The sequence below is a fragment of the Piliocolobus tephrosceles genome, chromosome 3 (genome assembly GCF_002776525.5).
Source record: "Piliocolobus tephrosceles isolate RC106 chromosome 3, ASM277652v3, whole genome shotgun sequence".
Classification (NCBI taxonomy): domain Eukaryota; kingdom Metazoa; phylum Chordata; class Mammalia; order Primates; family Cercopithecidae; genus Piliocolobus; species Piliocolobus tephrosceles.
Window position 1 is genome coordinate 151,567,818 of NC_045436.1, and position 22,758 is coordinate 151,590,575.

Sequence of the window (22,758 nt, forward strand, 5' to 3'; positions counted from 1 at the left end):
CCTAGAGACTCCAGAAGGAAGGTAGCTCTGTCAACATCTTGGTTTTAGCCTAGTGAGATACATTTTGAACTTCTGACTTCCAGAACCACAGCATAGTAAGTGTATATTCTTTGGGCTACTAAGTTCATGGTAATTGCGTATGGCATAAATGGGAAACTGAGACTAGACAAACTTCTCATCTATTCCTCAAAGGAGATATTTAAACCACCTGCTTTTTCTTCAAATGTTTACCTCCTTTCTTACCCTCAGCACAAAATTTGCATCCTACTTTGTACACACACACACACACACACACACACACACAGGAATTTGGTAAGAAAAACAGGTTTTAGAGCTAAAATGAGAGCTTTACTTTGGACACATTGTGTGACTGTCATCTGAGTATCATATTTACAGTAAGATATTGGGGTTGAGTAAGTTAACCTTAAAAGTAATCTAGTCCAAGTATCTCATGTTTTGTTTAATGTAAGAAGCGTAACCTATAAAAATTAAATGATTTGGCCTAGGTAGATATACATATAAGTGGTAAAATCAGGATTGGATTTTAAGTCATCTGACAATAATTACCTTCATTTATATGCTAATGACTCTGTATAAAATATATTTTCTTGGAATACCTCTAAAACTCCCAAAAGCAATGTAGTAACTTTGTTAATCATTTTAATTCCTAGCCTCAAATGATAGTTTAAAATTTTGTTCTGCATTGTTAGAACCTGCCATTCAAAAAAAATATTATGAATTTAATTCATTGAAAAATTCCTTATTATTTACTCTTTACACAAAAATTTTTGTCATTCCAATTTTAAAAAGCAGATAACTTATCAGTATGCACTACACACTGCCAACAATGAGGTTCACAACTTTTGCTCTTTTTCAACAACTATAATTTTCTATAATGATATTATACATTTTCTATTGTTTGAGTCTTTCATTATCAATAGGCAACTGAATATGCATCTCAGACTGCATAATAACAGCCACATGATCATTGTAATCTTTACTTGCACAATATTTATGTGTGACTTAAATGCCAACAATACTCTAGTCTTCCTAAACTCTATGTTATAAAGTTTATGCTTATATTTGTAAATAGCAACCAAACTGGTACTAAGAGACAACCACATTACAGCTAAAACTGTGTATCTAATTTCATCCTACCTCCTTGAAACAATCACATACACATAATTATGTGAATATTGAATTTACATCAGTAAAAATACTTCTGGAATAATTTTGGATAAAATATATAAATAAATAATATTAAAAGTAGATGGAATATAACTCATCTAATCATTTACTCTGAATGGTTCCAACATCATATATACTACTCTGCATTTTCATAATCCATTATGTTTTGACATTCTCATAGTGTCACAGCTACATACGCTATTGCGACATGGATGTCAGAGATACTTTAGTTACTAAAGAACAATTTTTATTCGTATTTGTTCAATGCCCCAAAACTATGTGTAATTAAACAATTGACCACTGCCTTTCTTGAACCCTTAGTCATTGATTATAAATTGATAAATAAATTTGTTACACTTGAATAGTAGGAATGTTAATACAAACGGACTTTTCAGACATCATAAAACAGATTATGTGTATATTTAAATATTATTAATGCTATTGAATTAAAACTATCAATATTAATGTTTTTAAAATATTAACTTTTTTGTTATTCATGATATCATGGCTTACTGTAATTGTGACATTCATAGTCTCTAAGGCTTAGGTAAATTTGTTATATGTTATTATTTTTTTCAGTAACTTGGATTCTTCTTTGAAGCCTGGACATTGTGACATGGTCCACATTGACTCAAATCTTAGGCAGAGGCCTCTAACATTTAAAAAATTTACTTCTTATGAAATGCAAACCTTAGGTAGTTGACTTAAATAAAGATTTTAATTTTACACAAAGTAGAATTTTCCAGAATTTAGGTGCATTGTAACATTTGTATAGTATGTGATACCTAGCATATAATCCTATCATGATTATATATAGATGATCTATTAGCATTTTAAAAAATGTATATGTTTCTCATTAGTATTTTATAATAATTAGGGCTATTATAATTAGAAAAGGTTTAATTTCCTATGAGATGAGAAATTGCATATGCATATTTAACTCTCATCTTTTGGGTTATTTGTCTAATTTGTCATTTAAATATGCTGTTACACCTTCTGTCTAATTTATTATTGTGTAATGTCCATCAACGTGAACCAGATGTTGGACTCTTCTTCCATCTTCTTATTTTATATGAGCAACTAATACTAATAATTCCTTTATATTAATTGTGTTGTTCTTGATGTTTGGAGGACTGCTTTAAATAACATAAGTTTTTCTTCACTCTTTTATGATCTGTACAAAGTAAGTGATTTATACCAATACTTCTAAGAAGATACACTTGAAAAACATAATAAAATATTAAACCCATAAACTACCGTGCTACTAATTAGAACTATAAAAATATAAATATTATATTACTATTTGTAGATAACTTTATTCATCACAATTAATAATCTTTATGTTTCCATTAATCATCACTATATACTTATGTAATTATCAAGATTGAGCTTATTGTGATAAATCCTTATTTTATTGTCGATGTGGTTGCTGTTTGCTCCAGATAAAATGATCATAGCTTCAACCATGGGTAAACCTTTGGCTAGCTTCTTTGTTGTTTTATGACTATTTTGCAATTAAAGCATAGTGATTAACAGCACAAACTCTAAAGGCAGACAGATAGAATTTCTATCCTATCCCTGCTAGCTCTGTAATCTTAGACAAGTTACTTAACCTCTCCATGGGTATCTATAAAATAAAGGAAATAATGGTTCCAACCTCACAATGTTATGATGAGAATTGAAGAAGTTAATACCTGTGAAGCAATTGAAACAGTTCTTACTAAACACTGTAATTAAACTTTTAATAATTAGTATTAAACTTTTAATAATTATTAGCTATCACTACTATAGTTTGTTGTTGCTATTATTATATTGTTTTATTATTAGACATAAAAGAGTATTCTAGAAATACCTTTATTTTCTATTTTAATATGTGGAACCAATACTTCTCCAAGCATTTTAGATTATTTTTAGTGTTAGTTTCTTATTAGATGCAGAAATCTAGCAGTAGCAGGGTGTAGGATGGCACAGAGTTTTGGTGGGCAAGAGTGCTGCTGTTGATGTTAAGCCAGGCTTTGAAAAGAAAATGTCTCTTATTTGGAGTTACGAGATTTCATTGACCTTTTCAGTGTAATTTTATGGCAATGTCCTCCAACATTTTAAGCAAGTTTATGGATATACAATTCATACCATATAATTCATTCATTTAAAGTATACAATTTAATGGATTTTAATATGCTAATAGAGTAGAGAAACCATCACTAAAGTCTATTTTAGAACATTTTCATCTCATCACAAATAAATTCTGTAATCAATAACAGTCACTCCCAAGCTGATCCCTCAAATCTGCCCATCCGGAGACAACAACAAATCTACTTTTTGTTTCTACAAATTTTCCTATTTTGGACATTTTATATGATACAATCATATAACATATGACTTATTTCACTCGACATAATGTTTGCACGAATTATCCATGTTGTAGCATGTATTATTGTTTTATTCCTGTTTATTTCAGAAAAAAATTTACTCTTTGGATATTCCAGTTTTTTACATCCTTTCATCACTTGATAGACATTTTGGTTGTCCACACTTGTTGGCTTTTATGAATAGTTCTGCTGTGAACATCCAGCATCTTGTTTGTAGTATCTACATTCGGAGCAGCACTAACTTAATAACAAAAATTTCCAAAAATTATCTTTATGAGTAATTCAAAAATCAAATGTAGCATTTAGAAGAATAAGAACATTTACTGAAATAAAACAAATGAGCTATCATGGAAGGACATTACCAAAAGAAGTGACAACTATAATAGAGAATGTCTTCAGTAGCTGAACAATTATGCAAAAAAAAAAAAAAAAAAGAAAAGAAAAAGAAAAAGAAAAAAGAAACAACCACCACCATTAGAGTATTTGGATAAGACAATTTGAGCTAAAGGTATATAGACAATTCACCATAGGTACCACTTGTAAAATCAGGGCAATAATAAAGGAATTTTGGAGTTCAAATTAATTATGTGTATGCATATAATTTATACTCATTGTTAGTATTTTGAGGAATATTTAATGGTTGTTTTTATTACAATTTATAACATCAAAAAATATAACAGAAACATGTCTAAAACATATACTTCTTGAAAAGGTATCTTACTACAGGGAGAATTCTTAAGCTCTGAATAAATAAATTGGGGTGGTTCATGTCATAACTGGGCATGTAGCAGCAATCTTGATATGGTTTGGCTGTGTCGTCACTGAAATCTCATTGTAATTCTCAGAATCCCAATGTGTCAAGGAAGAGACCTGGTGGGAGGTGATTAAATAATGGGGACTGTTACCTCCATGCTGTTCTTGTGATAGTGAGTGAGATCTAGTGGTTTTATAAGGCAGTTTTCCCTGCTCTTGCTCACACTCTCTCCTGCTGTTTTGTGAAGAAGGTGTCTATTTCCTCTTCTGCTATGATTGTAAGTTTCCTGAAGCCTTTGTAGCCATGTGGAACTGTAAATCAATTAAACTACTTTCCTTTATAAATTACCCAGTCTTGGGCACTTCTTTATAGCAGTGTGAGAATGAACTAATATAGGAAATTGGCACCATGGAGAGTGGGGTACAAATATAGAGATACCCAAAAATGTGGAAGTAATATTAGAAATCGGTAACAGGCAGTGGTTGGAACTGTTTGGAGGGCTCAAAAGAAGATAAAAAGATGTGGGAAGGTTTGGAACTTTTTAGAGACTTGTTGAGTGATTTTGACCAAAATGCTGATCATATATAGATAATGAAGTCCAAGCTGAGGTGGTATCAGATGGTGATGAGGAACGTCTAGAGAACTGGAGCAAAGGTCATGCTTGCTATGTTTTAGCAAAGGGACTGACAGCATTTTGTCCTTGGCCTAGAGATCTGTGGAACTTTTAACTTGAGAGAGATGATATGAAATTGGAACTTATGTTTAAAAGGGAAGTAGAGCATAAAAGTTTGAAAAATTTACAGCCTGATGAGGTGATAGAAAAGAAAAAAAAAAAAAATTCTGGAAAGAAATTCAAGCAAGATGCAGAAATGTATGTAAGTGACAAGAAGCCAAATGTTAATCATGAAGACGATGGGGAAAATATCTCCAGGGCATGCCAGAGATACTGGGGTCACACCCTCTCATCACAGGCCTGGAGGCTTAGGAGGGAAAAATGAGGAGGGAAAAATGGTTTTATGGGCCAGTCCCAGGGACCCCGTTCAGTACAGTTTCAAGACTTGGTGCCCTGTGTCCCAGCTACTTCAGCTCCAGCCATGGCTAAAAGGGGTGAAGGTACCATTCAAGCTATTCCTTCAGAGGATACAAACCCCAAGCCTTGGAAGCTTTCACATGGCATTAGGCCTGTTAGTACACAGGAAACATTAATTGAAGTTTGGGAACCTCTGCATGGATTTCAGAGGATGTACAAAAATACCTGCATGTCCAGGCAGAAATTTGTTGTGGGGGTGGAGACCTCATGGAGAACCTCCTCTAGGAAATGTGTGGTTGGAGACCCCACACAGAGTCCCTACTGGGGCACTGCTTAGTGGAGCTGTAAGAAGAGGGCCACTGTCCTCCAAATCCCAGAATGGTAGATCCACTGACAGCTTGAACTGTGCACCTGGAAAAGCCGCATACACTCAACACCAGCCAGTGAAGGTAGTGAAGAGAGGGGCTGTACCCTGCAAACCCACAGGCACAGAGCAGGCCAAGATCATGGAGCCCACCCTTTGCATCAACCTGACCTGGATATGAGACATGGAGTCAAAGAAGATAATTTTGGAGCTTTAATATTTAATAACTGCCTTGATGGATTTCAGACTTGCATGGTGCTGTAATCCCTTTGTTCTGACCAATTTCTCCCATTTGGAAAGGGAGCATTTATCCAATTCCTGTACCGCCATTGTATCTTGGAAGTAACTAACATGTTTTTTATTTTATAGGCTCCTGGCAGAAGGGACTTACCTTGTTTCAGATGTACTTTGGACTGGACTTTTGGGTTAATACTGGAATGTGTTAAGACTTTGGGGGACTGTTGGAAAAGCATGATTGTGTTTTGAAATGTGAGAATATGAGATTTGGGAGGGAAAAGGTGTAGAATGATATGGGTTGGCTGTGTCCCTACCCAAATCTCATCTTGAATTTTAATCTGCATAATTCCCACATGTCTAGGAAGAAATCTGGTGGAAAGTGATTGGATCATGAGATGATTCTCCCATGCTGTTCTTCTGATAGTAAGTGAATATAAAACCACAAGTTCTGGTTGTTTTGTAAGGCACTTTTTCCTGTTCTTGCTCACACTCTCTCCTGCCACCGTGTGAAGGTGCCTGCTTCCCCTTCTGCCATAATTGTAAGTTTCCTTAGGCCTCCCTAGCAAAGCAGAACTATGAGTCAATGAAACCTCTTTCCTTTGTAAATTACCTAGTCTCAGACAGTTATTTATAGCGATGTGAGAATGGACTAATACAAATGGCAAGATGAATAAAATGATGGTATTTTATATTTGTAACTTCCATAGGAAGCAACTATCTACTTAGCATTTACCGTCAAGTTTGAAGAGACTGCTTTGTGAGCTAAATGTCAAAATGTCTCCTAAAAATATTTTAGTAATATTTTAAAAATAGTATCAAAGTATAGCAAGCTATGTAACATTATAATCTCACACTATTTTTTGTTAGTCTAAAGGAAGTGTATTCTCTTTAATGCATAGTTGAATAAAAATTATGTCAATACATGATTATAACTAAAGCAGAGAAATATAGATGCTATTCACATATTTTGTATTTCTGTTCAGTTTTTAACATATATTTATTATCTTTTTTTAGGTTAATAACCTTTCTGTTGAAATAATTCTCCATCCTACTTATTGTAGGAACTTTCTGTATTATTACATACTTATTTCACCTGGAGTTGAAATATGGATAGTGATCACATGTTCCTAAACAATTTACAAAATGAATTTTATACTTTACATTAAGGCATCATTTGTATCATTGTGTTTAGAATAACAATATTAAATATTGAATAACTTGGTCAACATTTTCGTGGTTTTAAGACATTTGGTTCTTTTTAAACTTTTCTACCTTTATTAGGCATACTTATTAGTACACCACATTTTAATTTGCAAATGCCAAATAACCATGGCTCATTATTACAGTTGAGAAAAGTGGCTTTTAAACAGAGCTTCAAGCACATGACAAGAAATTCATTCAAATTTTAAAATATTGTTGTTAACTTCTTTAACTGGTATGTTATCACCAATTTTTAATTGTATTTTACACTTAAACAACTATAAAGAATACCTCATTTTCCAAGTGAAGTTAGATCAGTACACCACAGTCTGTGTTTTAATTCTGATTTGTCAAAGATATGAAGCACATTTTGTAAGAATAAAAAAACCAACTTTGTACACATGCCTTACTAATATTCAAGTTTCATATCACATTTTGTCAACCAATGTGATTTTAATACCATTATTCTGCAATTTGCCATTATTGAGGAGTGATCATTTGAGAATTTTTGTCACCTAGTTGATATTGTTTTAGTTTTAGTCAATAGTGCCAGAAGCCTCTTTTTAGAGTGACAATATGTTACTATACAGTGGACATCTATAGTAGAATGAAGAATGGCTGAGACCACGGTAAAACAGCCTTATGTTGTTCATGAGGGAATGAGTTGAAATGGTAGTGTGAGCCTTGAGGGCAATGTTGTAGATATCAATTTTAAAGTATGTTCTGCTTGTAATAAATATTGACTGCATCATAGATTGGTCTTTTCACTCACAATTATTGAACTCTTGTCCTGGTAGTCATTATGTCATTTCTTAATTTACAAAAGATATTCATGAAAGAACATTAATTCTTTAAAAATTACTAGCATACCCATCCTTCCTACACAAATGCAGAATAAGTCAATCAATGACCAAAGCATTACCCATTAATCTCTCATTTCATCCTTCAATCTTGCCTATATTCATCTAAGTGGGATCTTTAGTTACCATCAGGAAATATTACCATAAGAAAATAAGAAGCACTTATTTCCTACAGTATGTGTCAAATATAGATGCCAGGATTGATAAATAGATTTATAAGCCATTTCATTTCAAGAATGCCTTACCATATTGATTAAGAACTATCTCCCAGTTTATAAGGCCAGAAAGCCAAACTTAAACTCTATGCTAGTGACTGAAAATAATTATTGTGTTTACTAAAGGATGGGAATTTGAAAGATTAAAAGAAGAAGAAGATAGGAACAACAACTAAAGTCTGATTTAGTGTAAGATTTTCTGACTTTAATTAAAATGAAGCAAACAGGATTATTAGGGAATGTATTATATGAATTAAAAAATACTTGAGAATAAGTTGACTCATATCCTATAATAAAAATCATAAGCATACTACTATATAAGGTGAGTATATTATGTTGTAACTATATATAAAATTTTCAGTTTGTCCTTACTAATTAACTGATAGCGGGATTTACCAGTGTGAGATAGTTCCAACAATCTGGATCCTTGTCTTTGTGTTTCATCTGGTGCCTGTCACACATTTCAACATTTACCCTAGATTGCCTGTCTAATTTTTGCTTTGGGATTCTAAGAAATTTGATTTTCAGCTTTAATCTTTTAAATATATCAAATTGCTATGGAATGTTAGTTTTTTGAAAAAAAATTCAATGAGTTAGGTAGCAATTTTGTTTTTAAATTTAATCAAAATCTACTAAATACAACAGAAATTACATCATTTTCAGCCACTTATACTCATGGCAAACATTTTGGATGCAAGGTTAAAAATATGTGAGGGGATGTATATATATATATGTATGTGTGTATATATAGACTTTGAATAGACAGGTAGATAGATAAATAGATAGATATATAAATAGAGAATATTAAAGCAAAGGATTTTGAAAGGAATGACTTAAAAGTTGTTACACATTTTTACATTTCTTAGCCAGGCGTTCTTAATTGGAAATGAAAGTGGGAGTGTACCTTAGAAATTTAGGTACAATATGTTAGTTTAGGTGAATTTCTTCAAATTATTCTTTTATGAATGCTTATTGTGAGGTTTATGAGTCAATGAGTGAGCCAAAGAAGTGTGAAATCAGGTCACTATATATCTCAGCAGCACTGAGCTCAGCCAAATTTCACTGTCTTTCCAAAGTAAAAATATTATAAAAATAAAATTTAACAATCTAAATTTGTGGGAATTTGTCTCTACAAAAAATATAAAATAGTCATATAAGAAATATTTTTGATTTTTTAAAAACATAGGGAAAAGAGTCACTTCCTTTCATGTCGTTTGATGTCTCACTAAAGCGTAATCCATAAATTGTGGTTTAAAAAACTATTTCTAGGCTAAGCAAAGTGGCTCACACCTATAATCCCAGTACTTTGGGAGGCCAAAGTGGGCAGATCACTTGAGGTCAGGAATTTGAGAACAGCCTGGCCAATATGGTGAAACCCTGTCTCTACTAAAAATAGAAAAAAATGAGCTAGGTGTGGTGGTGTGCGCCTGTAATCCCAACTACCCAGGAGGCTGAGGCACAAGAAATGCTTGAACCCTAGAGGTGGAGATTATAGTGAGTCGAGATCATGCCACTGTACTCCAGCCTAGGTGACAGAGCAAAACTCCAATTCAAAAAAAAAAAAAAGAAAGAAAGAAACAAAACAATTTCTAAAGAAAAAGAAGTTATTTATTTTCACCTACTTAGTTAGATTTTTTAAATTTAATACATACTTCTTTTCCTGTTTTTCTTTCAACATCTTGAAACTTAAAACTAAATTTTAGAATCAATTAAGTTTAGTAGCCTTAGCTTTTTATCTTTCCTGGAGTTGTTTTTCCATAAATTCTTGTACTTCGTATCTGTTTTAAGTTTCTAGCATAGTATTATTTTTTATTTTATTATTATGCTTTAAACATTGTTTTAGAAATGAGAATGGCAACAATTAATTTGATAAGGTATTAACAGGTTATTAATTAAAATGCAGGATCCATAGCTGAACTCTCAAGTGCTTTTTTAGGAAGGCTTCATAAAATATTAAAATGTACCATGAGAGCTGTATTTCTACACTTGGGCTACTTACATATGCCTTATTGTTGGCTCAAACATGGGGTGTGTACATGTGGCTTTTGTTTGTTTGTATATTTTGTTTGTATAATTTTTTTGCTAAGAATAATTATGTGGAATACAAACATGAAGGAAAACCCATTATGTATACTCCATTTTTTCTTACAGTAGTTTTCAAAGATAAATTTGTCATTGAATCTGCTTTGGATTTGGGCTTCTGTATAATATTTGATTTGAAAAAAGATTATTGTGACAACTATTTAGTTTTTTAATGTCTAATTTTTATGGGTACATAGTAGGTGAATATATTTAATATAGGAGGTTTGACAAAGGCATAAGGTGTGCAATAATCACATCAGGGTAATTGAGGAATCCATCACCTTAAGCCTTTATCATTTGTTTTTGTTAAGAACATGCCATTTCCACTCTTTTAATCATTTTAAAATATGCAATACGTTACTGTTGACTGCATTCATCCTGCGGTACAATCAAATACTAGGCCTTATTTATTCTAACTAATTGTATTTTTGCACCTATTAACCATTCCCAATATTTTCCCTCCTCCCCACTGCTCTTCCCAACCTCTGATCACTACTGTTTTACTCTCTTTCTCCACACATTCAATTATTTTAATTTTTAGCTCCCACATATGAGAACGTGAACTTTCTCTTTCCAAACTCAACTTATTTCACTTAACGTAATCATTTCTAGTTCCATCACTGTCGTTGCAGATAACAGGATCTCATTCTTTATGGCTCAGTCTAATGGAATCATGTTCCACTGTGAATATGTATTACATTTTATATCCACTCATCTGTTGTTAGATACTTAGGTTGATTCCAAACACTGGCTATTGTGAATAGTGATGCAATATACACAGGAGTGGGGATATCTCTCTAATATACTCTTTTCCTTTTTATTGAATATACACATGGCAGTAGGACTGCTGAAGCATATGGTAGTTCTATTTTTTTAATTTTTATTCTGTTCTCCATAGTGCTTTACTAATTTACACTTCCACCAACCACGTTTGAAGATTCTACTTTCTCCATATCCTTGCAGCCTTTGTTATTGCCTGTCTTTTGGATAAAAGCCATTTTAACTGAGGTGAGATAATATCTCTATCTCATTGTGGTTTTGATATACATTTCCCTGATGATTAATGACAATGAGCATTAGTTCGTATATCTGTTGGCCATGTGTATGCTTGTGACTAAAATTTTGAAACATTTCTGATTTACTACCTTTGGTATAAAATCTTAATTGTACCACTTATTATGTATGTTACTAATATATATCATAGGACTGACTTCTCTAAATTTTTGTTTCCTTACCTTAAAGGTAGGTATAGTAATGCCTGCCCCATTTCCTCTAGGATCTGATGGAAAGAAAAAGCTGGTGAACTTCAGATGATTATGTAAAATAGTAGTGAAAATAACAAATGAAAATGGAATATCCAGACTTATTATGATTACTAATAATACTAAATATGTATTTTTCAAACGTTAAGGGATAGTTTTGTATTTCAAGGTTCTGAGATTTTTGAGCATTGCCTGTTCATTGTATCTAATATTTTTATGTTGCAATTTTTTTGAGTTCAAACTTAACTGTTAATTTATCTGAACAGAATAGATTGTCTTTACACAGAAATATCTTCATGTCCTTGTAAAAATATTCTTTTTCTGTACCGTAAGATGACTTTTTAGCTATCATTTTTTAAGATATTGTGACTAAATTTTGAATGAATTCTGATGGTAGCTGCAAGAAAGTTTAAAAAAATAAAAATATTTTTAGTTTTGTTTACTAAAATATTCTTAGAAATCATTGGGTATCCAAATAAAAACAGACATGCATGCATATATGGTCATGTGTATTCCTTTGAATCAGATTAAGAAAAAAAAGCTCATTATTAAGTATACAATAATTAAAATTCAGAATTTTTTTTAAAAAACTTCTTTTTGTGAAGTTATATGCTACTACAGGATAGACATCAGGTCTTTCTCTATGAAAAACCACGTAGTTCTGTTATTTATCCTAGTAGAGTATCAGTAATATTTATATTTAAATTCACTGAGGAAAGGTAATGTTTGTAAAGGGAGATTATATATGAATATTTGTGTAAATTTCTGTAATTTTGCCTACTAATAGACAAGCTGTGGAAAAACTAATGGTTTATTTCTGCCACTAAGAGATAATTTTTAAAAATATATATTATTTGGCAGGAATATGTGCTAGTCCCAAATAGCAGAAGAGGGTATGTATTAGAAATGAGTTTATTTACTATCCACAGAAAACGTTTCTACTATGTGATTTTGTCTATTGAAGTGTTCTATAAGAAGTGCATATTTGGATAATATGTGTGACTAAGAGTTAATCATATATTCTAATGCAAAATATAAACCATCAAATATAATATAAAATACATTATAAAATAAAGGCTTAGTGACAATATGATTTATTTAAATGACACCTTGGAACCTGATATTCTCTTAAACATGGAAAGCATTGTCTGCCTCATAATACATATATTTAGAAATTATATTGTTGTAACCACTAAAATGTTACTCATGAAATTACAGAGAAATTTAATTTCAAATTCAGATTTTCATGATTTTGTCCAGTAGACCTATGTAATCCTAAAGACACAAAAACAAGTTAAGACCACAAAAACAATGACTACAACCACAGCTTATTAGGCAAAATTGTCATGTCAATTCTTTCTAGAGTATTCCATCCTCATGCCGTGACTCAATAGATCTCTTAGGTCTAATTCAAAAAGAGAAAATTCAAACAAGCTGAAGTTTCTTGATTCTCGAATTGCTTTCTGGATTTGTTTTCAGAATAAAGCACTCACAAAGCATTATGTTCAAATATTTTCAGTGATGTTAACTGGTAATTATTATTGCTGGGTAAATAGCTGAACAAATGTTAGTATTTTTAATTTTAAGTGGACAACTCCAAGAAGAAGAGACCAAGAATTTTTCAGGCCTGGCATGGTGGCTAACGCCTGTAATCCCAGCACTTTGGGAGGCCGAAGCAGGTGGATCACCTGAGGTCAGGCATTAGAGACCAGCCTGGCCAACATGGCAAAACCCCCTCTCTACTCAAAATACAAAAATTAGCTAGGCATGGTGGCACATGCCTGCAATCCCAGCTACCTGGGAGGCTGAGACAGGAGAATCGCTTGAACCTGGGAGGTGTATGTTGCAGTGAGCCGAGATCATGCCACTGAACACCAGCCTGTGTAACAGAGTGAAATTCTGTCCTCCCCCACCCCAAAATAATAATTTTTCAGTGTTTTCTGAGTTAGAAAGAACAGCTATAGTGTTGTACTTTCTTTCTATAAAATAAGAATATCTGCCCTAAGTTGGAAAAATATAATTTAAAAAAATAAAGGCACTAAAAGTATTTTTGTAACAGACAGCATAAATTTATTATAATATTCCAGATGAAAATAAATTGAATAAGGCAAAGAAAACACAAACTCATCTGCTGTATGTTCCCCACATAAAGAAGACTCAATATACAATGATTAATACCATAAGACTCAATATAAAATAATTAAAACTAGTAAATCATCAGGCTGATTAACTGCATTAATCATGAACTAGTTTTAAATAGTGCAATAAATAAAATAAGTCTTTCCTAATTCCCAAATGAATTACACTGCAATTTCAAGAGCTTATCTTATACATTGATGGAGATTCACGTATATTAAGACTCTGAGACTTACAGGTCCAATGGGAAAATATATATTTATAGCAACAAAATAAACTCATCCAAAGATATTACATAAAGTAACATAAACAAAATGCATACATATCTAAGATTTTATTTTGTAGCATAGTCACTAGTCACTAAAAAAAAGTATTTAAAGTATTGCTTTTATGCTAAAATTATATTTCTAGTGGTTCCTATTATTGCCATAGGCTTACAGATGGAAAAACAGATAGTAGCTCATTTATATGCAACCTATTATGTACCTTTTCCCTAATTTTTTCTCTATCAAGCACAACATAGAACACCATGGAATGGAAGAAAATGTTTCTAGTTTTCCTGCAGGATAGTCCACTTTGGTCTCACATGTATCGTCCCTAAATGATGTCTACTCAGAACCTCATTTGTTTTCTCTAGTAGTCTGTGATATATTATTAGAAGTCATTTGGGTAGATTTAAATCTGTACATACAAGAATAAGCACCAGGAAAACAAATGGAATGTTGATAAAACAATACCACAAATATGACCTTCATTCATTCATTCTAAAAATATTTATTTATAACTTTCCTTGGAGGAAAACAGCCAGATGAATAGCACAAAGACCACAGTTGCAGCTTAGAACACAATCTCAGGAGTGACAGTCATTAATCATATAAGGAAAATTGGCATATGACGCTAAGTGTAATAAATATATATATTTAAAAGCCACCGTCACTCATGCCTGTGATCCCAGCACATCGGGAGGCTGAGGTGGGCGGATCATTTGAGGTCAGGAGTTCGAGACCAGCCTGACCAACATGGTGAAACCCCATCTCTACTAAAAACCCAAAAAAATTAGCCAAGCATGGTGATGCATGCCTGGAGTACCAGCTACGCCAGATGCTGAGGCAGGAGAATCGCTTGATCCCAGGAGGCGGAGGTTGCAGTGAGCCAAGATTTCACCACTGCACTCCAGCCTGAAAAAAAGAAAAAAAAAAGTCACAATCCACTGTCTCGCAGTCGAGTCTTTGACTTGCGTTTGAATAGGAGTTGGAAAGAGGACAGAGGGAATAGCACATTCAAGATCCTGAGATAACAAGTAGCACAGAATGACTGAAACACTGGAAACACCTCAGTTTGTCTAGAAAAAATAAATATATATAAAGAGGAGTCTGCAGAGTTAGGCAGCGGGTGTGTCATGTAAGGCTCTGTGGGACTTTGGCCTTTGTTTTAAAAACCATGGAATGCTATTGACAGGAATTAAGCACATTGGGAGGTCGAAGACGACATGGTCAGATTTGCACTTTGAAAATACTGGTTTAGATGTGGGGGAAGGGACATTAGTCCATAGTTATTATCAGTTGTCTAGATGAGAGATGATATTAGTTTGACACATGTTAACTGAAAAAATAGTGCTGAACAGTGGATGGAATGTAGAGAAATTAAAGAATTAAAGAACTAAATCTTACAATTTTTTTTATAAGTTAACTATAAAACATTGTTTAGCAAGATATATCAAGAAGGATTTGATGTTTACCACAAGCAAATAAATTGGGCCACCTAAAGAGAAGACATGAAAGAAGACACAGTCAGGCAAGGAAAAATAATACATCTGTCTTTTATTTTCATATTAAATATGAGATGCCTGTAGTCATCTAATAAAAATTCAGATTGTCAACTAAATATACAGACTGTGAGGTAATAAAGTGTTGATTCTTGTTTATTTCTCTTTTGTGAAATATAAAGAGAAGTATTGACTCACTGGTCCCTCAAAAATCTATAAGCTACATCCCAATAATGTGAGGCATGTTCTTCTAATCACAGAGTGAAAAATCAGACATTTCGATTTGTTAAGGGACAGCAACTTCCTGAGATGTTTGTTTATTTTTGAGCATGTTACATGGTGGTTGGCATTTACTCTGGGTTTTCATAATTCATGTTGATTTTTAAAGTAGTGAGGAATCTGGTTAAAAAACCTACATGTTGTTTTTCAAGCTTGACCATAGGGGATTACAAAGGATTTACCTGGCAGTCCTCATGCGGAAAAGCTGCTCTCCTCACATCAGACATGGGGCACAGTATTGAGTATACTCCAGGCTTTGAAGCGAGTTGCAGTCAAGGACTGGGGCCCTTATGGCTAGTCATGAGCTTGTGCATATTTGCATTCATATTTGCATTCCTGGCCCAGAGGCCTTCATTCTATTGGCAGAGGTCTTCTTCAGGCACCTCTGCTAAGGCCTACTTATGGAGATTGGAGGGGGAAAACATGAAGACAATTTTCCCCACTGTGACTCAGTACCCAGTACCTCTCCTATCCCAGCGGTAACCCTAGCCTTTCATTCCACCCCAGGTTCCATAAAACTGATGGAGACTTTTCTCTGGGGCTTGCTGAATATTGAGATGACCCCTGTTTCTATACTGACCCATGTGACCCTCAACCAAAGTCAAGTTCCTTGGGGGGAAATAAAACAGGGAGGAATCAGCACTTTCTCCAGTTTTATCCTTTTGCTTACACCTTCATAGCAACGTATCAAAGGCTTCACTGTTACTTTTATTTTGGTTCCTTATAGCTTTAGTGGACTTCTCTGGTATCTGACAACTCGACCCTCTCTCTAGTTCAGCTGAGTTGCTTGCAAATAACTTACCTATACTTTTTACCGTAGTTTATGTCTTATAATCAGATTAAGTTAAATATGAATTTGTCACTCCATAGTACATAGAATCATAAATGGGAAGGAAAACACTCCAATATACAACCTATACTGAATTTTTAAAGCAACTGTTATATTTGGAAGACAGCCACATTTGGGGGCAATATATATTATTGTACATCAAAATTAAGGTCCTATATGTATATTAAAATTGACACTTAAGGAAAAGTATTTATGAATTATTTTATTGTAAAATTTATTTGGGCACCAAGTTTACTGTGCATTCCAGACGGAGCTTTATTCATTTTCAGGTAGTTGGTTGTCTAGTCAGTGAAATTTTATTTTACTTTTATGACTTAAGTCTTTTAAAGACATTTATTCTGAAAATTAGAGAATCACAGGAAAGCTTGTTGTTTAAAATGGATGATTGATCCTGGCTCATCATTTTCCTTGTCAACATTTGGCTTTTCCTCTCTGACTTCTTGAGAAATCTAATTTGTGTGCTGCATGGGATTGGTTCTATTACAATATTTTTACTGAGTTTCTCTTTTTCAGTATCATTTATCTTGTAGTTGTTATGATTGCAGTTTTCACTGATTTTTTTCCTCTTCTTTGTGTTCTGTTATTTATTTCCCCAAGGCAGTGAGTCATTCTGGAAGTGTTAGGTAATTTGTTTTGTTCAGCAGATTTCTTGCCATGCATGTACTGTGCATTTAGCCTCTTTCAACTCTCCTTCCAAATGTTGCTTTCTTCTAGTAATCACTTTCACCTGTTTCAGTTCATTGCATGACGTAGGCGGCCAAGATCTTTGTTCTGTTTTATTTATTGTTATGTTCCAAGTATACAGGAGAGTACTTGACACATACTATATGTTCAGTCAATACGTTTTGAGGTAATGAATTAAAGTAGGACTCGTCTTCGAATTTTCAATGTTGTCTTGTGAGGGGTGGTTTGTCAAGATTCTTACAATTACTTTAGTCCAAACTTTTAAATGTTTCCATTTGTACTACTGCCCATTGTAGTTTTCTAAATGCATTAAAGCTTTTTGTGCTTTTGTTATTAAATCATATGGAAGAAATTTCAATTATGATTTTAATTTTGAATTAAAGAGTTGAAATTAAAAACATAGTAGAATCAAATAGCCTTCCACATAATATCATGAAATATACAGAATAATTTCTAACATGGTTCATTGCTCCATAATTTTGTTCCTTCTCTAAGGCCTGATTATTTCAATAGAATTGGAAATCTCACACAAAATACCACTGCAATAGCAAAAACACACATTCATTTACAAAGGATCAACTAAACAAAATAGATTTTCTTTTAAAACTTGGCTAAAATGTGTAAATGTGTGAATTCATATATACATATAAGCAAAATATACTTTTTAAATACATTCTATAGTTTAGATAAATAGGATATATTTATATGCATATCCTAAAAAAGAAAGAGTTGCCTCTTTTTTAAAATATTTGTTGCTATAAACCAGGAGAAACATGGTTCTTTTCAGCTTTGTTTTTTGTTAAGTTGAAATGGCAGAACCAGATACACTCTATTTGAATTGCTATGTGTCAGTCTGGCCAGGGCTTAATCCTCTGTGCTCTATAGTTGGAACCAATTAATGGTTAGCCGTAAAGTTGTTTGTTGGGTAAATTGCCCTTGGCAATTGGTGGTACTTTCACAGGTTAGACACAAGAGACCTCAACTGCAAAGATTTGTTATAAAAATAGGGTAATCAGATTCCACGAGCACGTGATTATTTTAAAACCAAAAGAAATGATCAAAATGTTAATTCACAGGACTGATATTGGGTAGAGAGACACAGATGAAGAAAAATAAATAAGTAAATAAACTATATGGTGTGCTATATAATGATAAATACTCTGGAGAGAAATTTAAGGAATAGTTTGAGTTCCTGAGGTTGAAAGTGTGTGTTTGGACGAAAAGTTGATTCTTAAAAGAGTGGTCATTGAAAATTTTGATGTAAGGGTCCTTTCTGAGCAAAAAAAAAAAAAAAAGAAAATGAATGAATTATTCATGTACATTTATGTAAATACAATGTTATAAGCAGGGATGGCTAAATAATTTGTTGAGTGAGTGAAAAATGAAAGTTGGGGGACTCTTGATCAAAAGCAGGAAAGTAACTTCTTCCTTTCTCCCATATCTGTCTCAACTTGTCATGAATTTTTAAAATTCACTATTTAATTACAGAATTCTATGGGCATGAGATGCTTATTGGGCAAGTATAGACCCTCAGGGGTTACTGGGGGACAGCTTCATGACTTTGTGCACTTACTCTCCCTGTTTCTCCATCCAAGTCCCCAGTGGAAGCAAAGAGTTAACAGTGATTGCTGAGTGTGGGCAGGAAAGTGTATCACTGAGAATTTACTTGCAGGAGAAAGGGAGAAGGTAGATCTCATGTAAGCCAAGACCCCCAGCCCATAACATTGCTCCATTTTCCTACTGGACTTTTTAAAAAACACAAATTCAAAGATACAATTATTGGCAACTTCAATAGAGGGACTATAAATCATTAAACTAAAATTTGGTAGTCCTCTTTTAAATGTGGGTTTGTGTGGGATTGCCCTGGATACCGACCCATTAATCCATCTTTGGTTACAGAAACAGAAAATATCAAGTACAAAAGCCATGAACTGGGACTGTGCTAGAGTTTTCAGACCCACACAAACACAGTAAGCAAAATAGAGACTAGTAAGAAGAAACAAGTTAGAAATCTAAGACAGATTCAGATCGTTTAAGGCTTTATTGTAATTTTAAAGTTTTTGAATTTTATTTTCAGTGAAACAGACAGTGAGAAATGATGACATTTTGAACCAGGGTTGTAGTGGTGAGAAATGGTTTGCTTCTAGATATATTTTGAAAGTAGATACCACAGGTTTTCCTGAAAAAATTGCATGTGGCATATAAAAGAAAGAAGAGAGCCATGGATAATTCCAAGGTTTTTGTCTTCAGGAATATTAAAGTTAACATTCACATAGTTTAAGAAGATTGTAGTAGCAGGTTTTAGGGAATGTGAATCATGTGTTTGGTTTTAGACAGGTAAACATTTGAAACTTTTTAGGAATGCAAGTAGAGATAAATATTTGTTGAATTGATCATTCATCAGCTCTTGAACACGAGTCTGGAGATGAAGAGAAATGTCTGCATGGGAAATATAAAGTTGGGAGCCATCAGCATTATGCATAGATGCTATTTAAAGCTGTGCTTGAATGATTTTATCAGGAAAATAAGTAAATTTAGAGTAGAGATACAGGGATTGAACCCTGAGATACCCTAATAATAAATAGGAACCTGAGAAGACACAAGGAAGGATACTAAAAGGGCAAGTGAGATAGGTGGAATAAAATACAATATGGAAGCCAGCTGAAGAAAGTATTTCTAGAATAAAAGAGTAGCTAGCTGTGTCAAATACTACTGATAAATACTTCAAGGACTTATACTTGACCATCAGACATAGCAAAATGGATGATATTAATAAACTTAGCAAGAGCATTTTTCTGTGGAACAGTTAGAGGAAAGCACTAATGAGAGGCTCAGGAAAAAAAAAGAAAAAGGAAAATGAGAGAGAGTTGAGTTTAGACTACTTTATATAGAGAAGTTTTGTTGTGAACATAAACAGAATTGGGGAGTAGCTAGCAGAGAATGCTGGTCATATGATATGTTCCCATTTAGCAAATCTTAATGTTGAGTCATAACACCTGTGGGCAGAGGACACGCCTTACGCTTCTTACATATCATTTGGCTAATTACAAATAGCAACTTAAGTCAGATGTAGAGAATTGGGCCTATAGAGATGAAGATTGGCAAGTGAAGTTTCAGTTTCCCAATTGTTTAATTATATTGTCATAATTTTAATTGTATTTTATTCACTTATTAAAACTGTTTTCCAAATGGAGTTGGGTTTACGAGTATAATTTAATGTGTCACAGAAATTATAATTGTATATAGCAATGTGTAAACACCAATGATATTAGCCATGTTCTTATTAGTCTTTTGTAATGTGCTGTATTATAGAGATAATACATAAAATTATGTAGGTAATATCATTCAGCTGTGTAAATTAGCAAGGGGCAAGTGATGCTTTTATAAGCCACCCACCCTCCTCCAGGAAAATATCAACAATGAAGATTAAAAAAAAAAAGCCCTGAACTTTGTAGAAATCAAAGATTTCCAGCAGTAGTTGCCACCCAGATGCCAAGGCAATAGATCTGAACTGTTCCAATACAATAAAATATATAAAATAAGAATAGTCATACTAGATATAGATCATAGATATGATTATATATGAATATAATCGTTAGTTTGTAGCAATTATTCTTTATTTCAATATTATAATAATCCTTACTCTACAATTATAACTTAGGAAAAACCAGGCCATACAGAGATAGGAGCTGAGGGGACATAGTGAGAAGTGACCAGAAGACAAGTGTGAACCTTCTGTTATGCCCGGGCAGGGACACCAGAGGGCTCCTTGGTCTAGCAGTAACGCCAGCGTCTGGGTAGATGCCCATTACTAAGCGGACCGTGGTCTAGTGGCAGTGTCAGTGTCAAGCAAAAGCACGCGCTACTTAGCGGACTGGGAAAGGGAGTCTCCCTTTCCCCGGAGGAGTTCAGAGAAGACTCTACTCCTCCACTTCTTGTGGAGGGCCTGACATCAGTTAGGCCCATAGGCAGTTACCTGGAGGCCTAACCGTCTCCATCTCCCTGTGATGCTGTGCTTCAGTGGTCACTCTCCTAGTCCACCTTCATGTTCCATCCTGTACACCTGGCTCTGCCTTTTAGGTAACAGTAGCAAATTAGTGAAAGTACTAAAAGTCTCTGATACGCAGAAATAATGGAGTAAGCTGTCTCTCTCTCTCCAATCTTTCTCTCCACCTCTGCTGCCAAACAGGGAAGGGCCCCCTGTCCAGTGGACACGTGACTCACGTGACCTTGTCAATCATTGGAGATGACTCACACTCCTTACCCTGCCCCTTTGTCTTGTATCCAATAAATATCAGCACAGCCAGGCATTCGGGGCCACTACCGGTCTCCATGTCTTGGTGGTAGTGGTCCCCCGGGCCCCGCTGTTTTTTTCTTTTATCTCTTTGTCTTGTTTCTTTATTCCTACAATCTCTGGTCTCCGCACACAGGGAGAAAAACCCACTAACCCTGTGGGGCTGGACCCTACAAGTCTTGTGGTTCAAAATCTCTAGCTTTAGGACACAAAGAATACTGCAAAGAAAATTCCACCTAGGTGCTCAGTTAACCTGTGCCAAAATGGCAGGATATCTGATATGGTGAGCATAGAGGACAGGTTTTAGAGCAATATAATTGGACCGCAATGACTGCAAGAACCAATGCTTTTCATATTGTTTCAGTGTAGGTTTGGAGACTAAGAAACAATATTTTGCCACTGACATCAAAACCTATAATGTAGCAGACCAGAAAAAGGTTTGAACTGATATATAAACTGTAGAAAATTAATGGTTCATTTTAATCTGTTTGTGAAGAGTTTCCTCAAGCTACATTGAAGGTGACAGTTGAATGGTTCCATTTTACTAATGCTGAGTGTTAGAATACATTTATAGTTACAACAAATAGACAAGAATTAAGTCATACTAGCATATTCAAGTTACTTGTGTATCCTAGCAACACCAACTAATCTAGGTACTAATGATAAATAGCCAAACTATAAGGAACAAACCAGTTATTTTCTCTGTGTCTCAGTTTCCATATTTGAAAAATAATTGATAAGATTAGATAATTTCTAAAATGATTTTTACCTCATATTTTATAATTTGCAATATTCTCAAGATTTTGGACTTATGTAATGAAAGATATACTTTGAATAATAGAAGATGACTAGATTTGGTATATAACCCAATAAATTGGTAGGGCAAAGGAAGTGTTACAGAAAAATTTTTGAAATTTAAGGATTTGTAAAATGAGAGCAGATATAAGTAAAGAGAGGCAGACAGGCAGACAGACAAACACTAGTTATTCCAGAGAGCACTGTGGGGTCTGAAACTGGAAAATAAACAATTGTCAAAAGATCTAATACAAAAGAACTAAACCTAGAATCTACATTTGATCTAATTGTTTTATAGAGAATAAAGGGGACAAGGAAATGTATGGGCAGTAGGCAGCTACTTCCACAAATAATTGTAATGTTGAAGAACAATGAGGATTTCAAGTGAAAACAA